The 24,590-nt window shown below is 48.9% G+C and overlaps 1 protein-coding gene and 1 long non-coding RNA gene across 2 annotated transcripts in view; one reads left to right on the top strand and one right to left on the bottom strand.

The window, feature by feature from the left end:
- LOC123760593 (collagen alpha-1(X) chain) overlaps positions 1 to 24,590 on the bottom strand; it is a 51,314-nt gene that overhangs the window by 7,368 nt on the left and 19,356 nt on the right. The window lies entirely within an intron of this gene.
- Positions 14,943 to 24,588, top strand: LOC123760595 (uncharacterized). The gene is made up of 3 exons (XR_011229268.1): positions 14,943 to 15,081; positions 17,297 to 17,558; positions 24,332 to 24,588. It is a non-coding gene; the product is annotated as an uncharacterized lncRNA (long non-coding RNA).

Here is a 24,590-nt window from a genome sequence, read left to right as displayed (position 1 = left end):
ATGAAGAGAACGGGCTGGTGTATCTACTGATGAGAGTACTTACCTATCAGTGTCTACTGGGGAGTGAGCTCTAGCTCTTTATGCCCCACCAACTAGCAATTTACCTGTTGCATTTCAATTTAAATATTCTGACTTTCGAATTCTTTGTCGGAGAGCTTCAGTCAAATACCATCTATGGTATATAAGAGTGCCGCTCATAGCTCTACAAGTCAACAAATCTCTAGTGTCATACTTTTCCTCATGTCCTTAAAGAGCAAGAGCAACGCCAGTTCATAAAGGAGGCGATACACCTGACAAACAATTACAGATCAATATCAAATCTACCTATATTATTAAAAATATCAGATTTTTTGTTGTTTCAAACAGCTCTACTCCTACCCTGTAAAATTCAACATATTAAAACCCTGTCAGTTTAGTTTCCGTTCCCAAAACAGTACCAACGATGCCATTATTAGTCTCCTTGATATAATCTACACAGCGCTTGCGAAAAATGAGTTCCAAATTGGGCTCTTCATTGACCTGAGAAAGGCCTTTGATACTGTAAACCATAACTACCTCTTACTTAAACTTCACCACTATGGATCCTATCTTAGTGAAAGATATGTAGCCGTCAATAGCATAACCTTCCCACTGTACCACTAACCGTAGGAGTGCCGCAGGGCAGCATCGTAAGAGTGCCGCAGGGTAGCATCCTAGGACCTCTCATATTTCATATATACATCAATGATCTGCCAAATGTCTTTTAACAGTTTTAAGCCTACATTATTTGCTGACGATGCTACCGTCATCCATTCAAACCCTACACCACACTCACTAAATAATATTGTAAGTCACGAATTAAAAACAGTCCACTCATGGATGTCAACCAACAAACTCGCACTAAATATAGAAAAGACCTACATTTTATTTGGATGTAAATCATCAAAACAAATTCAACTTCAGAAATACAATGTTAACATTAGCAATAAAATGATGGAACGTTCCTTGGCCTATACATAGACTAGAGACTCAACTTCAGCACCCACATAAAACATATAGCCACCCCAAAAAAAACTGTCGGTATACTCTCTTAAATCGGATATTATGTTCCGCACTCTGCTCTCCTCTCATTATAATATTCGCTAATCTATCCCTGTCTAATGAGGGCGGTGATGGAAAGGGTTACAGAGGTGTGCTCAACATACACATTATCTCGTGCTATTTACATGTACAAAACCTTGTTTCTAAATGCTAATCCTGATCTGAAACTTTTCCTTGACAGACGTAATAGAACCTATGAGAATATTACACCAGAAATAAATATCTCTGATATTCCCAGTCAAACTAAATATGTGCAAACACTCAATGCAAATAAAGGGGTCTAGTCTATGAAACTCACTCCCTAACGAATTAAAAAGCTGTCCAACCGATGACTTATTCAAAAGTAAAACAAAAAAGTACCTAATTTCATCCTCATAGTTTTCTACCTTGTGCTTCAAACTCACACTGTATCTTGTGCTACCCACTCCCCTAATGTTAGTGCCTGAGACATGCAATTTCACCATTATAATCACTGCCATCATAACTATATCGTAGTTATTATGTTGAACTCAAAATTTGCTACAATGTACCTATTAATATTCTTCAAATTTTGCTACAATGTACTTGTTAATAATTATCTGTTAGATTAGGGACCGCCCGAAATGTTATGCGTGTTACTAGCTTTGCAAGAATGTAAAAACACCGTTATGTACTCTTACAAACCCAGTCTTGTATATATATAAATTAATAAATAAAAAATGTGGGGTTTCTGTTCTCCTAGTCTTTCTTCTCATGGTTGGAGTCTCCCACGATTAACAGAGTGGATTAATTCCTGCAAAATGACAAAAGTTGCTCCCTATTATATTAATGGTAGCTATTATATTAATGGTAGCTATTATATTAATGGTAGCTATTATATTAATGTTGTTTCTATCATATTCCTGTCTGGTCTTCTGTCATTTGGTGGAGGACTATATATTACCACTATTATTTTTTGTCCTCTAATTGCCATAATGCCAGTTATGTAGCCACTGAACCCTTGACAGCCCGGAATAACCATCTATTCAAAACTCGTCTTTTCTTAGCAGAGCCACTCCACCTCTTCCTTACCTCTGCTTGATACCTGCTTGATGGGGTTCTGGGAGTTCTTCTCTTCCCTCAGCCCGGCCCGAGGCTCTTTCCTTACTACATAGTATTCCTGAGGAAACACAGCATTTGTTATGACTTCTGGTAATTTTGCTTCTCTGAGTGCGATTACGTCTGGGTTTTCTTCTTGTGACCTTTCTCCAAGTTCACTTGTTTTATTCGTAATTCCATCTATGTTTCAGTACATTGACTTAAAAGAGCAATTTCTTCTGTCCATTCTCGCTTCCTCTTCAGCTTGCTGGGCATTACGCTGACGTAGGAAGTTGTTTCATGGGTTGGCAACTTGTGAGATAGTTAACAGGACCTTGGAGATGGGATGGGGTCCAAGTGAAGGAGGGACAGGGAGGGTATGGGATGAGGGAGGAAAGATGGGTAGGGTGGGCACTTGAATGGGGACAAGGAAAGCTTGGGGTGAGGAGGGTGTCTATGGGGTGGAAGGACAGGATGTTGCACTCTTCTCTAGGGTTGCTAGGCTGCTGGTGGGGGGTTCCCTACTCCCTTCTGTGTGTGTGTGTGTGTGTGTGTGTGTGTGTGTGTGTGTGTGTGTGTGTGTGTGTGTGTGTGTGTGTGTGTGTGTGTGCGTGCGTGCGAATGCGTACGCGTGCGTGCGTGAATATGTATATTTAACTACTAGGCCAACTACTGACCATTCCCAAGATGCAGACCCCAGAAACTAACTCCTAGCTACAACACATTTACTGCTAGGTAAACAGAGGCACGAGGGGGGGAAAAAGGAAAAGCTGCCAATGTGTGCCTGCTGCTCCTGGTCTCACTCATTCACTCTCACTATTACTCTCACTACTCCCTAAATAATCTCCTACCTGCCAACCCAGGCAAAGTTTTACAAAGCCAGGGTAAATACTCCGTAAGTCTTCCTCCAGTAAAGAGGAGACGCCAGGAAAAAGGTTGAGTTCGCCTTCTTGCCTTTTAGCAATTAGCGCACCTGTCTAAATTTGGCCCAGATGGACCCAGCGTGGGGGGGGGGAGTATCTGGGGGCCCCTAGGACGTCATGGGGAGTATCTGGGGACCTCTATAGAACGTCATGGGGAGTATCTGGGGGGTCCCTAGGACGTCATGGGGAGAATCTGGGGCGCCTAGGGCGTTATGGGGAGTATCTGGGGGGCCCCCTAGGACGTCATGGGGAGTATCTGGGGACCCCTAGGGCGTCATGGGGAGAAACTGTTGCTCTGTGTATATAGGGGATAGGATGGGGGACAGGGTAGGTAATTACGCTCTAATGTCGGTTATCATCACCCTAATGTTCCAGAGACCAAAACCTGATAGACACGCAACAGCTGGCTCACAGAGGGTGTGCCTGAGGCAAAGTGGCAAAGCACACACACACCTTGGATCTGTACTGTGCCAAAGCAGCGTCACGCTCCTTCCCCAACCCTGGGTCACGCTCTTCCCCAACCCTGGGTCACGCTCTTCCCCCCAACCCTGGGTCACGCTCTTCCCCCCAACCTGAGGTCAGACTTCTTCCCCAACCCGGAGTGAGGCATGTCTACCCTCTCCCCCGTCCCCACCAACCCGCCATTAAGCAACAGGTAAACACTAAGAGGGACATTAGTGTTGAGGTGGCGGAGGGGCAGCTTCCCAGTACTCTGCCCATCACACACACACCGGTTCTTGTGTAGTGGGCTCAACACTCCCATTACAGGTTGTGTACCCATTGACAAACCCAAAGGTTGTGCATGAATGCAGTTGTAAAGTAAATTACAAGCCGTTGTTTATTACCACACTTAGGTACATGTGCATTCTGGCAACCATGCTGCACTATATGAAGGGTTACACGGTTTGTGTGGCAAGACAAATGTTAACTTACAGGTGTGACGGGTGCCTCAGGTGCAGCCGCCTCCCCCCCCCCGATACCCCGTCCCCTGCAGCACGCCCCCGCCCGTCACCCCGTCTCCTGCAGCACGCCCCCGCCCTACACCCCGTCCCTTGCAGCACGCCCCCGCCCGTCCCCTGCAGCACGCCCCCGCCCGTCACCCCGTCCCCTGCAGCACGCCCCCGCCCGTCACCCCGTCCCCTGCAGCACGCCCCCGCCCGACACCCCAGCGCCAGGCTCCACCCTCACCCACGCTAACAACAATTAACTAAGGTAATTCTATATGAGGGAGCTTACACTCACACGCACTCATAAACGTGATGCACCAACCTTACCCAGAAGCACGCTTACATGGTCCTACATCAGGCGTCCTCTACCCCCTGCACGTCCACCACCACCTCTCTCTAAATCCAGGCACCCGGGTTCGATTCCCAGCCAGGACGGAAACGGTTGGTTACGTTTACTTTTACCTCATACCTCTGCTCACTTATCAGAGGTGAGCAGAGGTGTCAGCCACTGTCACAGTGTCCCCTCGTCCACCCACACCCACTGCCTCACAGTGTCCCCTCGTCCACCCACACCCACTGCCTCACAGTGTCCCCTCGTCCACCCACACCCACTGCCTCACAGTGTCCCCTCGTCCACCCACACCCACTGCCTCACAGTGTCCCCTCGTCCACCCACACCCACTGCCTCACAGTGTCCCCTCGTCCACCCACACCCACTGCCTCACAGTGTCCCCTCGTCCACCCACACCCACTGCCTCACAGTGTCCCCTCGTCCACCCACACCCACTGCCTCACAGTGTCCCCTCGTCCACCCACACCCACTGCCTCACAGTGTCCCCTCGTCCACCCACACCCACTGCCTCACAGTGTCCCCTCGTCCACCCACACCCACTGCCTCACAGTGTCCCCTCGTCCACCCACACCCACTGCCTCACAGTGTCCCCTCGTCCACCCACACCCACTGCCAGTGTCCCCTCGTCCACCCACACCCACAGTGTGCCCTCGTCCACCCACACCCACTGCCAGTGTCCCCTCGTCCACCCACACCCACAGTGTGCCCTCGTCCACCCACACCCACAGTGTGCCCTCGTCCACCCACACCCACAGTGTCCCCTCGTCCACCCACACCCACAGTGTCCCCTCGTCCACCCACAGTGTGCCCTCGTCCACCCACACCCACAGTGTCCCCTCGTCCACCCACACCCACAGTGTCCCCTCGTCCACCCACACCCACAGTGTCCCCTCGTCCACCCACACCCACAGTGTCCCCTCGTCCACCCACACCCAGTGTCCCCTCGTCCACCCACACCCACAGTGTCCCCTCGTCCACCCACACCCACAGTGTGCCCTCGTCCACCCCACACCCACAGTGTGCCCTCGTCCACCCACACCCACAGTGTGCCCTCGTCCACCCACACCCACAGTGTGCCCTCGTCCACCCCACACCCACAGTGTGCCCTCGTCCACCCACACCCACAGTGTGCCCTCGTCCACCCACACCCACAGTGTGCCCTCGTCCACCCACACCCACAGTGTGCCCTCGTCCACCCCACACCCACAGTGTCCCCTCGTCCACCCACACCCACAGTGTGCCCTCGTCCACCCCACACCCACAGTGTGCCCTCGTCCACCCACACCCACAGTGTGCCCTCGTCCACCCACACCCACAGTGTGCCCTCGTCCACCCCACACCCACAGTGTCCCCTCGTCCACCCACACCCACAGTGTGCCCTCGTCCACCCCACACCCACAGTGTGCCCTCGTCCACCCACACCCACAGTGTGCCCTCGTCCACCCCACACCCACAGTGTGCCCTCGTCCACCCACACCCACAGTGTGCCCTCGTCCACCCCACACCCACAGTGTGCCCTCGTCCACCCACACCCACAGTGTGCCCTCGTCCACCCCACACCCACAGTGTGCCCTCGTCCACCCACACCCACAGTGTGCCCTCGTCCACCCCACACCCACAGTGTGCCCTCGTCCACCCGCACCCACAGTGTGCCCTCGTCCACCCCACACCCACAGTGTCCCCTCGTCCACCCACACCCACAGTGTGCCCTCGTCCACCCCACACCCACTCAGCATCACAATAAATGAACCCGTCTGGCTTCTCTCATCCTACCTGCTTAGCACCATTATTAATGGCTGCAATGGTTAAGCGGACTACGGCCACCAGTAGCCTCATTGATGAGGCAATCACCAGCAAAGCCTTGCCTTAGGCTGCGAGGGGAGGGCAGATATACAACACACAGCAGGTAAACACAGGTAAATACGCAACGGAGGTTTGCAACTTGGCTTCGTTCTCGACTTACAATCGAGGATCCTTGGTTCCTCGCTGGCATTACCTCTCTACACCTGAAGGTTACAACCATCTCCGCCCGTCCTCACACTTTATGCATCTTGATTAGTAAGTCTGTAAGATTTAGTAATATTTAAGCGACTCAATTTGCTCGCATTCAGGAAATAATGAGTCTCGACGCTGGTAAGTTAGGTGTGTGTCTTAGGTAAAGCGGTCACAGGTACTGTACAGGGTTGTGTAGTGGTGACCACCTGGTCAATACGTCCCCGGGTAACAGTTTTTTTTTTCGTTTTCGGTGCGTGAGGGTTACCGACTTATGAGACAAGGTGTCACAGCTCTCGATAACGAGTCGCCAGCCTTCAGATATCTTCACCATGTTTTCCCTAAGCTGTCTGAGGCAAAGTTTGAGGGGATTAACAGTCATTTTCTATACTCAAGAAATACTATATCAACTATACTATACTATACATATTTTCAAGTTACTTTTAGCATCTTGCTGGTGCACTGACAAATCGAGAAATGTCACGCTCTAAATAAATCCCCGATGAGATCAACTCTCCTTGTTTGATCGAAATTGCGGGCTTTATATGGCTCTTGTCACAGTAAGCAGCACTGATGCCACTTGTCCCACTTCCCAAAATAATCCAGTGTGTATCCCAAGATATGGTAGCACAGTGTTGCTCAGGCTTGGGTGGCTGCAATGTTGCCTCTGTCCTGCCCCCATTGCTTCCCGGGTGTAGGTGATGTGGTGGTGGGTATATGGTGCAGGAAGCCCTGCCCCTACACCGACACAACCACCAACACTTGCTCCAAGTCCCCCGTGTCCCAACCTCCCGTCTCAACGCCCCCTCCAGCAACCCATCGTCATTACCCACTGGATGAATCCCAACCCACGATGGTTGCCAGATACACTCCTTGGAGAGGGGGGAATGTTTGAAGGAAGTGAAGGAGACAGGTGGGGAGACAGGTGGAGAGGAGGGAGGAGAGGGGAAAGCATGGGGGGAGAGAGAGAGGGGGCGGAGCGCTGTGTGTGAGAGAGAAGTGGGGGATCTTGGGGAGAGAGGGGGCGGAGCGGTGTGTGTGAGAGAGAAGTGGGGGATCTTGGGGAGAAAGTTGGAAAGGGAGGAAGATGGGAAGAAAAGGAGGCTAGGAAAGCAGAGAGGGAGGAGGGGGGAAAAGAAGGGTTGGGAGACCCCAAGCACAATCAGTTATCGGTCTCTAGTATCTATAAATCAGAATGTCTTGGACTGTACGAAGTTTGAGACCAATTTTTCATACCAACCTGTGTATTTACCTAGTTGTGCTTGCGGGGGTTGAGCTCTGCTCTTTCTGCCCGCCTCTCGACTGCCTATGAATCAATTGTTACTAACTACTAACTAATTTTTTATTTTTTCCACCCACACACACACACACACACACACACACACACACACACACACACACACACACACACGAAGCCAAGAAGCAGCCCGTAACAGCTGTCTAACTCCCAAGTACCTATTTACTGCTAGGTAAAAAGAGCATCAGGGTGAAAGAAACTCTTTTGTTTCTGCCATCACCGGGGATCGAACCCGGACCCCGTGTGTGTGTGTGTGTGTCCAGTAACCATTGAATTTAAATGTCCAGCAGCAAATGGCATGACAGCTGTTTTATTTGAGAACCAATCCCCCCATCCATCGGCCAGCCTGGGTGTCACCGGCGACCTTCACCCACTTCTCTAAATGTGTGCACAACACCCAATTTCAACCAAATCTGTCTCACCCTCTTTTTTGTCTCTCTTACTGCGAGATGAATGAAGACAGACGCGGGCCGGCACTCACTCTTTCCCCCCCGGGTCACTCCCCCGCTAGGAGAGCCAACATCCGCACACGCCAGACCAGCTCACGGCCCCGTTATCATTAATACTGATAAATCAGGCCCGGAATTGGAAAGCTTATACGAGATAACGAGCAGTGTGGACACGGCGGCCTGGCCAGTCGTGTGGGTGTACTCTCCTAGTTGTGCTTGCGGGGGTTGAGCTCTGCTCTTTGGTCCCGCCTCTCAACTGTCAATCTTGTGGTGTACAGATGCCCGAGTTTCTCGAGTTCCATCATATCTACATTTAAAACTGTGTATGGAGTCAGCCTCCACCACATCACTTCCTAGTGCATGCCATTTACTAATTACTCTGACACTGAAACTGTTCTTTTTAAAGTCTCTGTGGCTCATTTGGGCACTCGGCTTCCAAATGGTTACACATACAGGAGTGCGAGTCTGTGGAGGAGTTACCGCAAGTACAGGATCTTGAGTTTCTCATGGTACCATATATGTTTTGGTGATTAACAGTAATCACCCAATCAAAGTAAACTCCTAACGAGCTGTGTGTGTGTGGATCCGCTGAGATTGTGAAGGGTTAAACTGTCATCTCGGAAGAGGGACAGTGATAAGACTTCAAGTAATTATCAAAAGAAGGCACCAAGCCGGGAAGGCTATGTAGCACCATCAAATGTTCGGGATATTTAAAAGGCACTAAATATCACTAAGGATGCCAATACGAGAACACAAGTGCATAAGGGGAACGATATCAAAGATATCTGATTCACCAAGAATTCTATCGAGGGACAAGTGACCGCGAGGGACGGTCAGGAAGACACCCGCATGTCTGTGAAGTCAGAACATTCATCAAGGATATGCACGACCGTAAGAAGGACAATGCAGTTTGGACAATTAAGAGCAGGGCGGCGCTCCATTAAGTGTCCGTGACTTAAACGTGTATGGCTAATACCTAATCATACTCTGACCCATTCTCTCCACCTGAGGTACAGTGGACCTCGGCGGTTACTCTCACCTCTTGCAATTTTCTGCAATGTGACATCTTGCAGTGCGACCACCACAGTGTAGATGATCCCTGGAAACACAAACCGAAACTCTCTCTATTTTCCGCTTGTTACAACTTGTAATAAAGTTGTTACATCTTGGCTTAACGTGTTTATGACGTATTAGAACGTTGTTACAACTTGCTATATTGGTTGTTATAACTGGTTAGGTGTTAAAACTTGTTCGAACGTTGTACCAACGTCGTAGTTTCGGTGTGTGTTTGGCGGGATGTTTCATGTAATTGCAGGAAGTAAACAATATAATAAAGCCTCACAATGCGTGCATGCGACATTGCAGTTTCTCTATCCACGTAGTAACATATTTGCAACACAGTACTATATTGCACGAGCAATGATAATGCAATAATGTAAATGCTAAATAAATGAACAAGTTACATTGGAGTGGAGAGTGAACCAGTGGTGGGTTGATGAAGCTCCCGCGGCCAGTGACTGCATCTTGCCTCCCAGCTGTGTGTTCAACATTTAACTTCACGTAACCGCAAAGTCCCTACAGTGATTTGTATAAATATGAATAAGTACTGATTTACTTAACAAAATGTTGCGCTAACCCTCTTTAATGTAACTCTTGATAAATGCTCGTGTTTGTGTAGAAGTCTTGTGAAGAAGGCCAAGCGCCGGTGACTCTTTATGGTGCCTATTTGCTCACAAGTTTCCAGGTGAGGTGTGGTCACCCGTCCACACCCAGCCTTGTGCTATGACGAGTGGCGCTCACCATGGGTGGCAACATTGGGCTGGTTGTAGCCCAATTGGGCTGGTTGTAGCCCAGTTGAAAAGTCAGCTATGTTTGTTGCTACTTAATACTCTTTTCAGCTTCTGTTAAGATAAGTTGGCCTATGTACTCTGAAAATGGAATCAATCTCTAACAAAAAAATGGCTAGTTTTATAGTAAAATTCGTGACTTTTAGTTCTTCAGCTCGCGACTTCCGGCAACTCAAATCTGGCAACCCTAGGTTAGCAATATTTAAATACCCCATTGTGACACTAAACATGTTCCGGGGTATTCATGCCCGTGCCACCTTTTGGGTGGCTTAATCTTTATCAATCAATCACCACACATACACACACGTCCTCCTGGTCGCTTCACTCCCCATGGGCACATAAACACTAACCTGAACAACAGATTGATTGATTGATAAAGATTAAGCCACCCAAGAGGTGGCACGGGCATGAATAGCCCGTAAAAGCTGAACAACAGTAGTTAGTCCTCATATATACAACCAATACCGTTTACTCTCACAAAAACACAATCTTCACTATAAAGCTGCTAATAATATTGAAGTGTACCTTTAATAATAATAATAATAAACAAAGGCTTCCCAAATATGTTTGCAACAACATAACACACACATTCGCCAAGTAGAGTACTACAACCTCTCTACTCGAGAGCATTAGTGTAATAAGAAACATTGCTCCATCAATACGGTTGTGATGACGGGATTGTGTATTCCATCTCTTCTCCAGACACCACAGTGTAGTGTTGGGCTCGCCTCACCAGAGACCACAATGCCTGCTTTGTGTACTGCAGCACTGTGACTCTCAACACTGTGACGTCTCTCTCTCGCGTCTTCCAATACCAATTCATTCTTAGCATGTTTAGAAGTAGCGGAAAACCACCATCAATATCTATTGTTATTGTATTGACTTGGGACCAAAACTGATAGCTTTGAGTAATGGATAACAAATTTTTACCTTAAATCTGATCCTTAAACGTGTTATAATGCTTATATCATATCAAGCTAGCGGGCGATGAGTCACAATAACGTGGCTAAAGTATATTGACCAGACCACACACTAGAAGGTGAAGGGACGACGACGTTTCGGTCTGTCCTGGACCATTCTCAAGTCGACCGAAACGTCGTCGTCCCTTCACCTTCTAGTGTGTGGTCTAATCAACATATCAAGCTAGCCTTTTATAACTAATCCATACTCATTGTGTACGAATATTCGCTCTCATAATAAACACAGCTGTATACCTCAGTTCCACACTCTCCACAGCCTATGTACATGACCACTTATTCATCAAATATATATTATTAAAATTATTATTAACTTGATGTATCTAGGGCCCCAGCTTGGGAGTACCAAGTGTACAGGTTCGAATCCTCCTCACCACTCCTACTGATTTTCTCATTATTATTATTATTATTATTATATTTTAATGATAAGAATCGTTATAGACCTGTTCTACTCTTTATTTATTTTGTCATTAAAATGTGCATTCAATAAATTTTCACAACATAATTTTTTCATATTTGTTGTGGACATATTTGGCCGGGGTGGAGCCGCCCATCCCAGGAGCCATACATGTGTCCAATATCAATCAAATATTCGTTCTGGCGGAGAAAAACCACCAACGTGAGCTGCGAAAATAATATTACGAAGGGAAAAACGTGTATATATGTATACATGTATCTGAATGTCTGCGCTTGTTTGGAAATGTATTTGTTTATACAAAAAGATACATAGTTACATACACATAGTGACGTGACTTGTGTTAGTAACAATGGCGGGGCTTCAGGGGAGTGTCCACTCCAGTGAGTGCCGGTGGCCACAAGAGTGCCGGTGACCACAAGAGTGCCGGTGGCCACAAGTACCGGTGGCCACAAGAGTGCCGGTGACCACAAGAGTGCCAGTGGCCACAAGAGTGCCGGTGGCCACAAGAGTGCCGGTGGCCACAAGAGTGCCGGTGACCACAAGAGAGCCAGTGGCCACAAGAGTGCCAGTGGCCACAAGAGTGCTGGTGGCCACAAGAGTGCCAGTGGCCACAAGAGTGCCAGTGGCCACAAGAGTGCCGGTGGCCACAAGAGTGCCAGTGGCCACAAGAGTGCCGGTGGCCACAAGAGTGCCGGTGGCCACAAGAGTGCCAGTGGCCACAAGAGTGCCGGTGGCCACAAGAGTGCCGGTGACCACAAGAGTGCCGGTGACCACAAGAGTGCCGGTGGCCACAAGAGTGCCGGTGGCCACAAGAGTGCCGGTGGCCACAAGAGTGCCGGTGGCCACAAGAGTGCCGGTGGCCACAAGAGTGCCGGTGACCACAAGAGTGCCGGTGGCCACAAGAGTGCCAGTGACCACAAGAGTGCCGGTGACCACAAGAGTGCCGGTGACCACAAGAGTGCCGGTGGCCACAAGAGTGCCAGTGACCACAAGAGTGCCAGTGACCACAAGAGTGCCAGTGACCACAAGAGTGCCAGTGCCCACAAGAGTGCCAGTGACCACAAGAGTGCCAGTGACCACAAGAGTGCCAGTGACCACAAGAGTGCCAGTGACCACAAGAGTGCTAGTGACCACAAGAGTGCTAGTGGCCACAAGAGTGCCAGTGGCCACAAGAGTGCCAGTGACCACAAGAGTGCTAGTGGCCACAAGAGTGCCAGTGACCACAAGAGTGCCAGTGGCCACAAGAGTGCCAGTGACCACAAGAGTGCTAGTGACCACAAGAGTGCTAGTGGCCACAAGAGTGTCAGTGGCCACAAGAGTGCCAGTGACCACAAGAGTGCTAGTGGCCACAAGAGTGCCAGTGACCACAAGAGTGCCAGTGGCCACAAGAGTGCTAGTGGCCACAAGAGTGCCAGTGACCACAAGAGTGCTAGTGGCCACAAGAGTGCCAGTGACCACAAGAGTGCCAGTGGCCACAAGAGTGCCAGTGGCCACAAGAGTGCTAGTGACCACAAGAGTGCCAGTGGCCACAAGAGTGCCAGTGGCCACAAGAGTGCCAGTGACCACAAGAGTGCCAGTGACCACAAGCGTGCCAGTGGCCACAAGAGTGCCAGTGACCACAAGAGTGCTAGTGGCCACAAGAGTGCCAGTGACCACAAGAGTGCCAGTGGCCACAAGAGTGCCAGTGGCCACAAGAGTGCTAGTGACCACAAGAGTGCCAGTGGCCACAAGAGTGCCGGTGGCCACAAGAGTGCCAGTGGCCACAAGAGTGCCAGTGACCACAAGAGTGCCAGTGGCCACAAGAGTGTCAGTGACCACAAGAGTGCCGGTGACCACAAGAGTGCCAGTGACCACAAGAGCGCCAGTACAAAGGAGAGAGACTTCACAAGTACCAATACAAATAAAAAGATTACATGTTTTTATACAAAAACGAGCAAAATTAATTTACAGTGTATCAAATTATTTTACAAGTTCAGGTAAAATGTTGGAAATTTCTTACCATATATAACCTTTCGTAAGAAATCAATATATATATACAAGATTTTTATGTATAAATATAACAATGTAAATTTATAATATTAAATTCTCAATTGTATTCTATTTAACAGCAGTTTAATCGTCATAATTTTTGTTATAGTTATGTTTAAATTTTTTTATTTTTCCTACAGGGACATATTTTTGCTGTACATAATAATTGGAGATATTTATGCAATTTAATGAAAGAATGAAACTACCCGAAACGCTTTTTGTAATAGTGGCTTTAGGCACTGTATATACTAGCTCTATCTATAAATCCCTTAATGTTTTGTATCTCACCTTGTATGTACTTTACCTGAATAAATATTTGATTTGATTTGAATGAGCTAAAGGAACGATCGTGCCCAAAGGTGGTAATGGGACGCAGTAATTCTTTACTAAGCAGAGTGGAGGTAATAACGCCAGAAGTCATGTATAACACCATAACTAGTACTGGTATGATGCTTCCATGAGTGGCCACCAGGCGGCGTCACACACCTCCCTGAGGGGACCTCCACCACACACCTCCCTAAGGGGACCTCCACCACACACCTCCCTGAGGGGACCTCCACCACACACCTCCCTAAGAGGACCTCCACCACACACCTCCCTGAGGGGACCTCCACCACACACCTCCCTAAGGGGACCTCCACCACACACCTCCCAGAGGGGATCTCCACCACACACCTCCCTGAGGGGACCTCCACCACACACCTCCCTAAGGGGACCTCCACCACACACCTCCCTGAGGGGACCTCCACCACACACCTCCCTAAGGGGACCTCCACCACACACCTCCCTGAGGGGACCTCCACCACACACCTCCCTAAGGGGACCTCCACCACACACCTCCCTGAGGGGACCTCCACCACACACCTCCCTGAGGGGACCTCCACCACACACCTCCCTAAGGGGACCTCCACCACACACCTCCCTGAGGGGACCTCCACCACACACCTCCCTAAGGGGACCTCCACCACACACCTCCCTGAGGGGACCTCCACCACACACCTCCCTAAGAGGACCTCCACCACACACCTCCCTGAGGGGACCTCCACCACACACCTCCCTAAGAGGACCTCCACCACACACCTCCCTGAGGGGACCTCCACCACACACCTCCCTAAGGGGACCTCCACCACACACCTCCCAGAGGGGATCTCCACCACACACCTCCCTGAGGGGACCTCCACCACACACCTCCCTGAGGGGACCTCCACCACACACCTCCCTGAGGGGACCTCCACCACACACTCCAGGTGCTCCACACTACAACCCCGTACTCTCCCTCACCGGCTCCTGCTACACGCTGCCTGCAGCCACACGAGGAGAAACAAATAGGGAAAGAAAGGCAAATGAAAGGAAGAAAATAATACGAAAGGAGAGAATAAAATAAAGTTCGGAAGAGGGGTGGGGAGAGGAAAGTAATGCGACAAGTGAGACAGCAAAGGTGTAGGGAAGGAAGCTGGAGGGAGTGAAGAGAGAGAGAGACAGAAAGAGGGAGAAAGAGAGAGAGCTGCTACAGGAAGAGAGGGACGGAGGATTAGCGTGGGCGTGTGTGGCGTGCCATAAGAGGCGGCAGCAAGGGTAGGGACACACCACTCACGCCGGCGGCGTCGACGGGTAGGTGCGCTCTCCCGCTCCCACCACCCCTCCGCTACGCTACTCCACGCCCAGCAACGCCAGGATATATATATACTGTACAGTTTGACGCCCACAGTGTTACAGTCAGTATACAAGCTATCTAGTATGCTACACATACACTGGTCAGTTACACCTGCGTCAGTGTACCCCGACACTTGTTGCGTCGGTCCATGACCTGCCTCGTGTACCACCAGTCTTGGTCTGTACCACACTACCACCACCAGTCTTGGTCTGTACCACACTACCACCACCAGTCTTGGTCTGTACCACACTACCACCACCAGTCTTGGTCTGTACCACACTACCACCACCAGTCTTGGTCTGTACCACACTACCACCACCAGTCTTGGTCTGTACCACACTACCACCACCAGTCTTGGTCTGTACCACACCACCACCAGTCTTGGTCTGTACCACACTACCACCACCAGTCTTGGTCTGTACCACACCACCACCAGTCTTGGTCTGTACCACACTACCACCACCAGTCTTGGTCTGTACCACACTACTACCACCAGTCTTGGTCTGTACCACACTACCACCACCAGTCTTGGTCTGTACCACACTACCACCACCAGTCTTGGTCTGTACCACACTACCACCACCAGTCTTGGTCTGTACCACACTACCACCACCAGTCTTGGTCTGTACCACACTACTACCACCAGTCTTGGTCTGTACCACACTACCACCACCAGTCTTGGTCTGTACCACACTACCACCACCAGTCTTGGTCTGTACCACACTACCACCACCAGTCTTGGTCTGTACCACACTACTACCACCAGTCTTGGTCTGTACCACACTACCACCACCAGTCTTGGTCTGTACCACACTACCACCACCAGTCTTGGTCTGTACCACACTACCACCACCAGTCTTGGTCTGTACCACACTACCACCACCAGTCTTGGTCTGTACCACACTACTACCACCAGTCTTGGTCTGTACCACACTACCACCACCAGTCTTGGTCTGTACCACACTACCACCACCAGTCTTGGTCTGTACCACACTACCACCACCAGTCTTGATCTGTACCACACTACCACCACCAGTCTTGGTCTGTACCACACTACCACCACCAGTCTTGGTCTGTACCACACTACCACCACCAGTCTTGGTCTGTACCACACCACCACCAGTCTTGGTCTGTACCACACTACCACCACCAGTCTTGGTCTGTACCACACTACCACCACCAGTCTTGGTCTGTACCACACCACCACCAGTCTTGGTCTGTACCACACCACCACCAGTCTTGGTCTGTACCACACTACCACCACCAGTCTTGGTCTGTACCACACTACCACCACCAGTCTTGGTCTGTACCACACCACCACCAGTCTTGGTCTGTACCACACCACCACCAGTCTTGGTCTGTACCACACTGCCACCACCAGTCTTGGTCTGTACCACACCACCACCAGCCTTGGTCTGTACCACACCACCACCAGTCTTGGTCTGTACCACACTACCACCACCAGTCTTGGTCTGTACCACACTACCACCACCAGTCTTGGTCTGTACCACACTACCACCACCAGTCTTGGTCTGTACCACACCACTACCAGTCTTGGTCTGTACCACACTACCGCCACCAGTCTTGGTCTGTACCACACCACCACCAGTCTTGGTCTGTACCACACTGCCACCACCAGTCTTGGTCTGTACCACACCACCACCAGTCTTGGTCTGTGCCACACTGCCACCACCAGTCTTGGTCTGTGCCACACTACCACCACCAGTCTTGGTCTGTACCACACTACCACCAGTCTTGGTCTGTACCACACCACCAGTCTTGGTCTGTACCACACCACCACCACCAGTCTTGGTCTGTACCACACCCACACCACCACCAGTCTTGGTCTGTACCACACCACCACCAGTATTGGTCTGTACCACACTACCACCAGTCTTGGTCTGTACCACACCACCACCAGTCTTGGTCTGTACCACACCACTACCAGTCTTGGTCTGTACCACACCACCACCAGTCTTGGTCTGTACCACACCACCACCAGTCTTGGTCTGTACCACACCACCACCAGTCTTGGTCTGTACCACACCACCACCAGTCTTGGTCTGTACCACACCACCACCAGTCTTGGTCTGTACCACACCACCACACGCTGCCCAATACCTATGGCGGAATGTTCACTCACAGGACGAGTGACGCTGCGAGATACCGAAATACAATTAATACAAATTTTCCCCATTATTCATGGCTGATTGTATGACAATATTTGATGTGTGTGAGCACGGAGTGTGTGTGTAATGTGCTGTGTACTCACTCAGGAGGGGTGGAGAGAGAGAGGCGTCCCTTGGACCTGGCCGGGTCTCATTACCACTCCTACTGCCCCACCCTCAACCCCGGCTCCCCCTCGACCACCACCTCACTGCTACTGCTCAACCTTAGTGTCGGAGTAGTGAACAAGAGGCGGAAGTTGGCTGTGGACGGGAGGAAGAGCTATACTACCGCCACAGACAGCAGGAGCCAGCAGGAGCACCCGCATAACCCTCCCCGCCACACGCTACATCATACATCATGGTTATACACGTTAGTCCTCTTTTAATGTTATTCCCATGATCTGTATGTATGTTTGTGTTTACTTCGTCAGTTTTCCCGCTCTTTTGTGTAAATTTATGCAAATCACGAGGAAAATATTTATCGCGGGCTCTCTTAAGAGTTTTATACTTTTAAAATTATCAGTTCATGGAGTACTGTACTTTCCTTTTTCATTGATTGTTGCAGCCAATGGCCGCTAGTTTACTGCGCACTCCTCCTTACCCTGGAGCGTAAAAAGCAGGGCAGCCGTTGATTGTAGGGTGGGAACACGAGAGGTAATAGGTATTGCGCACGCCCCAGTCTTGTACATACCCCTTGTACTTGTAGGCCCCTCCTAACCGCTCTGCATACTCCGCCCCCACGCAGGTCGCACACCAAACCTGTGTCAGGTTAGGGTCTGTAAGTTTCATTTCTTTGAACTGTAACCTGGGGCTGGTCCTCTCCCCCAGTTCGGTTGAGATGATCTACCTGCACAGCTGCTCTAACAAGGTGGTCCTTTATAGACTTACCTCGCCTCCAGGCGATCATGGGTGGGTTCTGTGGGAATTTTACCCAGGATGGATGTTCACTGTACGTTTCCCTCATCCATGTCCATACTTCCTGGAGTTTTATCTTAAGCTGTGCTGCAAGGCCGGGGAAGAAAAGGGTTGGAAGAATCCATCTCTTGTCTTCCACTTCTTGTGTTCTAGGCCTGAGTAGCTCTGCCCTTGTTTTTTCTCTGAGTTTCTCCTGGGCCGCATGTATTATTGTCCCTGGGTAGTCTCTGTTCCTAAACATATCCCATAGGTCATCAAGCTGGGGATATAGCGTCTCTTCTTTGCTGTTAATCCTCTTGAGTCTGAGTCCAAATGAGTAGGGTAGCGATTTCTTCAAGGCCAGTGGGTGGCTCGAGTCAAATTTCAGATACGTATGAAGGTTAGTCGGTTTATAGTATGCCTTCGTATACTATATTCCTCATTCCTCACAAGTCGAGACCAGGCTTGACTTGTGAGAGCTTGACCAACAGGCCTCCATATCCACTACAGCCCAGTTGATCCGGCACTTCTTGAAGAAAACTAGCCAGGTGTCTTTTAAATACGTTCATGTTTGTTCCGGCAATATTTCTGATCGTCAGGCCCCTCAGCTGTAGGGGCCTGACAGCTGAATGGACAGCGCTTCGGATTCGTAGTCCTGAGGTTCCGGGTTCGATCCCCGGTGGAGGCGGAAACAAGCCAGCCCGTCCTCCAAACAAAGACCCAAAAGTGATTCCATGCACCCGCCAAACTCCCTGTTTATGAATGAAACAACCCGTCCTCGACTCAAGTCCATTACATCCAGCGGTCGATCCCACAGACGCATTCATAAATTTTTACTGCTGTTCATTCAAAACGGGAATTTTCTCAAATATAAATTAATATTATAATACATTAGCATGTTGTGCATATATGGGCATAGGTTAGGTGTTTAGGTTCTGTTGACGATTACTTGTATTTGTAGTACGTGGGTGAAGCATTTACAGCGTTGTGGTTCGAACAAAATTCGTTAGTGAAGCACTTGTTCCGGGAGAGTTCGAACGTCAGCAATTGCGAGTCGTGTGTAAACCGTTTTTCATTCATAAACAGCTGGGGGTTTGGCGGGTGCATGGCATCACGTTTGGGTCTTTGTTTGGAGGACGGGCTGGGGCATTGTATGTGATCTTACACGCAGAGCTGCCCAGGACACTGCAGTCGGGTCGTATTACAACTCTCACAACACACATTGATTTTCTCACTTGTCCCACGCAATAAGGATTTTATTTAACACAATTCTTTTGTTAAAGACAACTGATCAATTAGCTCCTGTTTGCACTTTTCTGCCCTCAGACTGTTCATCTTAGAGTACTCTTACAAATGTCATTTGTTTAGGCTCCTGTTTGAAAGGCCAAGATGTAAGTTCAACATTTGCTATATATTTACTAAAAGTCTGGCAAGAGGAGCGAATTTATCATATTGAATACCAAAGGGACGCCACACCAATTTGATCAATCTCTGGATTATATCTCTAAGACGTTTCTAAGCTATTTAGAGCTAGTAAAGAGGATATAGAAGTCAAAGATGATTAATCTATGTATAGCAATGTTATCAACAATCTTGAGTGCTACAACAATAGCCACCAGTTCTATTTTTAAGGTCAATGATCATTTACTGACTTACAGTCCTCTTTTCTGGGTCAAACGAAACTGGGACTTAGAATGGGAATATAACTAGTCACGTGGATGCAGTTACTTGGCTAAGATGTATGGTGGTATATATTTTGTATTAGTCAATTAGTAACTTCTTAAATATTAGTGATGGAGTTTACTCTTAATTCTTAAATTTTTTCATCTTGAAGCGTTATGTTGTGGCATGTTGACCCCCAGCCTGGCCCCCTCCCCCCTCTCACGCTGTCTCGCCCCTCCCCTCCCCCACGCTGTCTCGCCCCCCCCCCACGCTGTCTCGCCCCCCCCACGCTGTCTCGCCCCCCCCCCCCCACGCTGTCTCGCCCCCCCCCCACGCTGTCTCGCCCCCCCCCCCACGCTCTCTCGCCCCCCCACGCTGTCTCGCCCCCCCCCCTTCACGCTGTCTCGCCCCCCCCACGCTGTCTTGCCCCCCTCCCTCCACCCAACCTATATACCTTTTACATGCTCTCCCATAGCAGCCTTCATACATGTCCTCCCATTGCGTTCTTGCCCCCAACTCCCACAGCGTCCGTTCACCGCAATATAATATCCTCCCATATCATCCTCTCCCAGCTACCCCTTTATCTCCCCACGCCCCCCCCCCCCCAAAGTTAACCATTCTCTCCACCCACCCTGTGTCCCTTCCCCCCCCACCCCCCACCCCAACGAAAGAGTGGTGAACGTACCAGAATGACAACATAATGAATAATGTGTGAGGCGTCGTAACGAGATCACTGGTAGCCTACCGTACAGATATTACTCCAGCCTTTGGGGGAGAGTGACAATCGCTGCATTATGATTATGTTGCTGTATAAACATATTTTTTAAAGTGTCTTATTTCGATTGACTTTAGTGTGGGTTCCAAAAGAAGTGAGACTTTAGTTAGTGTGTATGTAAGGGTGGGCAGTGAGCCTCCACACTGACGACTGCTGCCCCCTCTGCCAGTACCGTCCCTGGCGCCATAGAACGGGGTGAGAATAGCTTGAGCTACCTCATCCCTTTGTGTGTATTTTACCTTAATAAACTTATTTCAATTTCCCTGGCGCCATACTGCCCACACTCATGCAACACCAACAACTATTTACTACAGTGAAACTATTAATTTGAGTTAGCAGAGAGTTAGCTTGCATCAATTAAAGTTTCGTGTTGGAATTTAAAGAGTAATAACCTGTGTTATGGTGTAGAGCTGACGGGGACGGTAGGAGTGGGGTGGGGGGTAGAGAGGGGGGGTTATGTACCTCACTCGTTAATGGTCTTAATGGTGTAGAAAAATCAATAGTTGCCGGGCAATTTACGGCGAGAACGATGCATTAAAAAACACTTGTTTAAGTTTGTTGTAAAAAGCGGCTTTCAGCGGGCTCCTCTGACCTGGCATTATATTTTACCCCCCCCCCCACCCCCCCGTTCCTCCACTTTGCTCTCGTCACCTCACCTCTATTTTTCTCTTACCATTTCCCTTTACTTCAATCACGCCCCCCTCCCCCTCCCCTTTGCTCTCGCTCCATCTCTACCCCTTCCTCTCGCCTTACCAACTTGGACTCAAGATTAATAAAACAGGTATAAAAATTCACGTAAAGGACAGAAAAAAAAGCAAAAACAGCCTTGGAAAAACTGAGATTAAGCCTTAGCACGAACATACAGCTACACTTATATAAGGCTCTAGTCCGGCCACATTTCAAATACCCTCCAGTACCACTACACACCTTAACGAAAACTAACATGCAAAAGCTACAAGCAGTGCAAAATGAGGCGCTCAGCAGAGCAGCAAAACACCGTCCACCATATGATCAGACAATCCAGAAGCTCCATGAATTGAATATACAGCCACTAAACATCAGACTACAGCACTAAGCCAACAGGGTGTGGAACACCATCGAAATGTTAGAAAACTCAATCCTAGAAAGAATGCTCCAAGGTGAGACTCCCCACTCCCACAGCTGGTGGCCCAAGAAGAGATTCCCCACTCCCACAGCTGGTGGCCCAAGATGAGACGCCCCACTCCTACAGCTGGTGACCCAAGATGAGACGCCCCACTCCCACAGCTGGTGGCCCAAGATGAGACTCCCCACTCCCACAGCTGGTGGCCCAAGATGAGACTCCCCACTCCTACAGCTGGTGACCCAAGATGAGACGCCCCACTCCTACAGCTGGTGGCCCAAGATGAGACTCCCCACTACCACAGCTGGTGGCCCAAGATGAGACGCCCCACTCCTACAGCTGGTGGCCCAAGATGAGACGCCCCACTCCTACAGCTGGTGGCCCAAGATGAGACGCCCCACTCCCACAGCTGGTGGCCCAAGATGAGACTCCCCACTCCCACAGCTGGTGGCCCAAGATGAGACTCCCCACTCCCACAGCTGGTGGCCCAAGATGAGACTCCCCACACCCACAGCTGGTGGCCCAAGATGAGACTCCCCACTACCACAGCTGGTGGACCAAGAGCCTCAATCTACTCAATGGAGACCAAGTCCCACAATACATAATTCCTAGATGAAATATTAATCAGAAACTCCTCCCCCTCCTTTTAAATAAAAAAATAATAAATAGATGAATAAATAATAATAATAAAATAAAGACCCATAAACAGAACATTCAAACACGTACAAAAGCATCCGAGTGTGTACAGTATATGTGAATGCTACACAGTATTCAACTATACACACATCCATATATATACTGAAATATATGTGAAGAACCTAGTTATTTTTCCCAGTACTTTACAGGGAATGTACATCAGTGATACTGGTCTGTCATTCTGTCTCCTTTCTTGAAAACTGACATACCATAACATTTCAAAACTTACAGATTTCAGAAACGTCTCATTAGGTAATACTGTATTGTATTGTGGAATAGTTAGTAGGTCACATATTATTCACGGTGCCACTTTCAGTGACCACGGCAATGGCTGGTCTGATCCCGCTGCTTTGTTTTCATTAACTTACATCAGGTGCTCCTTTACCTCTCATCATGTCGCTTATTATAGTGTCTACCCATCTACTCCTATCAGGTATCCATTATGGTTCAATCTAAAAATCCTTCAAGAATCTTCTGATGAGCTCTTTGAAATCTTGCTTGACAATTTTTGTTAGGAAATTCCTCTCTATTTTTATCCTGACCACTCGGTCCCTTCACTTCCCTACACTATATGTCCAATAACTCACTCCTGCTCCTTTTCCTCCAGTTTACTCCTGCCGCCACCCTTCTCCCCCTCTAGTTATCTCTTTACTCCCCATCCCCTCACTTTACTCAGACCCCCCCCATCCCCTCACTTTACTCGGTCCCCCCATCCCCTCATTTTACTCAGACCCCCCATCCCCTCACTTTACTCGGACCCCCCATCCCCTCACTTTACTCGGACCCCCCATCCCCTCACTTTACTCGGACCCCCCATCCCCTCACTTTACTCGGACCCCCCATCCCCTCACTTTACTCGGACCCCCCATCCCCTCACTTTACTCGGACCCCCCCATCCCCTCACTTTACTCGGTCCCCCCATCCCCTCACTTTACTCAGACCCCCCATCCCCTCACTTTACTCGGACCCCCCATCCCCTCACTTTACTTGGACCCCCCATCCCCTCACTTTTCTCGGACCCCCCATCCCCTCACTTTACTCGGACCCCCCCATCCCCTCACTTTTCTCGGACCCCCCATCCCCTCACTTTACTCGAACCCCCCATCCCCTCAATTTACTCGGACTCCCCATCCCCCCCACTATACTTGGATGTTGCCTTCTTTATCAGGCCCTCTACAAAATAACACAAAACATTTTTTTTAATAAGTTTGTTAGGTTTGTTGTTACAGTAGGCAATTTTCAACCTGTATCTCCATTTCTCTCCTGATTCTAGAGTACAGCACTGTACTTGTTTCCTGCCCTTTTCAATACCTTCTATTAATCTCTACACGGTATGTGTATATCTACATATTCATATATCTGAGCTTGAAGATGATGAACTTCAATTCCTTGGGCCCACCTATACATTTTTCCCACCCCTCTGTATGGAGGGGAGTTTGCCTTCACAACTTTACTTCTTATTTCATTCCTAATACTAAGCTGACACTGACAAATAATAATATTCCTGTGACTCCTTTAAGCATTTAGTTTCCACCAATGTCGCCCTTACATAATAATCATGAAAGGGACATGGGTCTTTACTTTGGCAACCACTATCTGTTCACCTTTCGTATAACTGCACTCTGTTGGCTGTCTTCTAGCTTTTTGTTAGTTCTCCTGTTACCAGAAAACTTCATGTGTATCATAATAGAGGATCCACACATATTTTCACCTACCTTTCTTAGTATTCACAGTACTTGTCTGGTTCCCTAGCCATTGTCATGTCTAATTCCTGCAAGTTATTCATTCATCTGCTTTGTTTAACATATTCCCTTTCAATTCAGGTACAGTAATGTTGTTCCTTGCTCTACTGTGAAGAATTAAAAAAATTCTCTATCAAGTTACTCACACATCTTTATTATTTTTGTGAAACATGTCTCTTCCCAGAAAGCCTTTTTTGATATACAGTTCTTCTTTGTTTCTTTTCAAACATAAAAAAAATTGCTATCACTTCTCTTATATTTTTATTTGGCAGATGCAAGGTACAGCATGGATGTCAATCATCTGGGTGATGTTCCTTCTTAGCTGCTCATGTGAGCCTACCACCGCCAAAGCATTAGAGGACGACAAGAAGCCGTGGTTGATGCTCCCAGTATTGAATGAGAATATGGGAGAAAGAGGAACAGGATATATAATCAAAAGTCAGGATATAATTCAAGAGAACACTGTTGATGAAATGGGCAGCAATGGGGTAATAGGTAAAGAAGACATAGACGATGTACTAGGACGCTATA

This window comes from Procambarus clarkii, chromosome 21 (genome assembly GCF_040958095.1).
Source record: "Procambarus clarkii isolate CNS0578487 chromosome 21, FALCON_Pclarkii_2.0, whole genome shotgun sequence".
NCBI lineage: Eukaryota > Metazoa > Arthropoda > Malacostraca > Decapoda > Cambaridae > Procambarus > Procambarus clarkii.
This window is presented reverse-complemented; position numbering and strand designations above follow the sequence as displayed.